Genomic DNA, 1,538 nt, shown 5'->3' with positions numbered 1-1,538 from the left:
TTGGTATTTGTATTGGGATTGCATTAAATGTGTAAATTGCTTTTGGTAGTATTGCCATTTTCACAGCATTTAGTCTTCCTATCCATGAGCAAGGGATATTCTTCCACTTTTCAAGATGGCCAGGTAATTGTCCATATGCATGGTAAACAGTTATTCAAAATGGGCTGTGTTCCATCTGACTCAGTTGATGTTCTCATTTAGTTTCTCCCTTCAATTAGTGTTTAAAATACTTTTATATGAAAACTCAGGGTTCTAGAATTAGCTTTATGTTATCTTTGTTTTCCTGTGACTTTATTGAAGAGGATCTGTCTGCTATTTGTCTAGTCCACCATCTTCTTTTGAAATCATCTGTTCTGCTTTCTTATTTCAGCATATATTATTTTCACTTTAGTGTCTTTATGTTCAAAAGCAAATTTCAGAGTCTCTTCTAATATTTATTTTTCCTCTTCTTCAATTTTCTTTCTTTTATTTTTTTTTAAAATTTCTTGATGGTTTGTTATGTGCTGCACAGTTAGAACGGATTTAAATCACATGCCTTTAGGATTGCAGTGCAATAGTAAGGAAATGCACTGCCAAGCCAAAGGCATGCAGTCCAAATTCACCATATGGTCCATGGGAGAAAGACGGGCAATCTCCTCCTTTGTGATTTACTGCCTCAGAAATCCTACTGGAGGGTCAGCTATGAGTTGGTTCTGACTTGATGGTATATTAGTTAATAACAATGACAACAACAGCTAGGATTGTGATGCTGAGCATATTTCAAGTTAGTTAAAGTTTGATTTATTTATCTTGCAGCTTTATGATTTGGTGGATAGATATCAAGTATTGTCATATCCTTTTGTTCAATGGACAAAACCCAGGGCTTTCTTGTTCTTACTGATGTTACTGAGGTTCTCCACCAGCTCTTGCCACAGATATAGTCAATTTGATTTTTTTTTCTCACTAAATTGAAATGGTTTTATTTTACTAATTGTTTTTTAACAATTTTCAACATTTGTTATCCACATAGAGTACATAATATAGATTGCACCAGGAAATAAAATGTAACGTTTTTATCGATGCCATGAATTATACAGGAGTGTTTTTAGAGTGATATTTTTCTGCCTGCCACACAAAGTATAGATGCAAATATCATATCTGACTAGATGATGTAAGAATCTCCAAAACTTACTGTGGTTAGTCCTTGCCATAACTAGAATATCTTGACAGAACTGATTCAGTCTTGCTTTGTAATTTTTTTTCCCACAATATTTTCCTAATGTTTTCAAAAGCTATGGTGATATACCATTTAGATTTCCTTTTTAAAAATTATTTTATATGCATTTGCATACATAATTTATATACATTGTGTTTCACTCTTCATTCACATTGTATTTCATACCATCATTCTCATACACTGTGCTTATATAATTAATCATTATTCAATATTGTTTTGGAAGTCTTAACAATAGCAATAAGACAAGAGAAGGGAATAAAAGGTATCCAAATAGGCAACGAGGAGGTAAAATTATCCCTCTATGCTGATGACATGATAGTAT

General features: G+C 32.7%; 1 pseudogene; it reads right to left on the bottom strand.

Moving 5' to 3' along the window:
• LOC102871694 overlaps nt 1-1,538 on the bottom strand; it is a 149,273-nt pseudogene that overhangs the window by 141,963 nt on the left and 5,772 nt on the right.

This window comes from Elephantulus edwardii, unplaced genomic scaffold (assembly GCF_000299155.1).
Source record: "Elephantulus edwardii isolate Elephantulus edwardi_28Jun2011 unplaced genomic scaffold, EleEdw1.0 scaffold00196, whole genome shotgun sequence".
NCBI lineage: Eukaryota > Metazoa > Chordata > Mammalia > Macroscelidea > Macroscelididae > Elephantulus > Elephantulus edwardii.
Note: the sequence above shows the minus strand (reverse complement) of the source record. Positions and strands in the feature narration are given on the sequence as shown.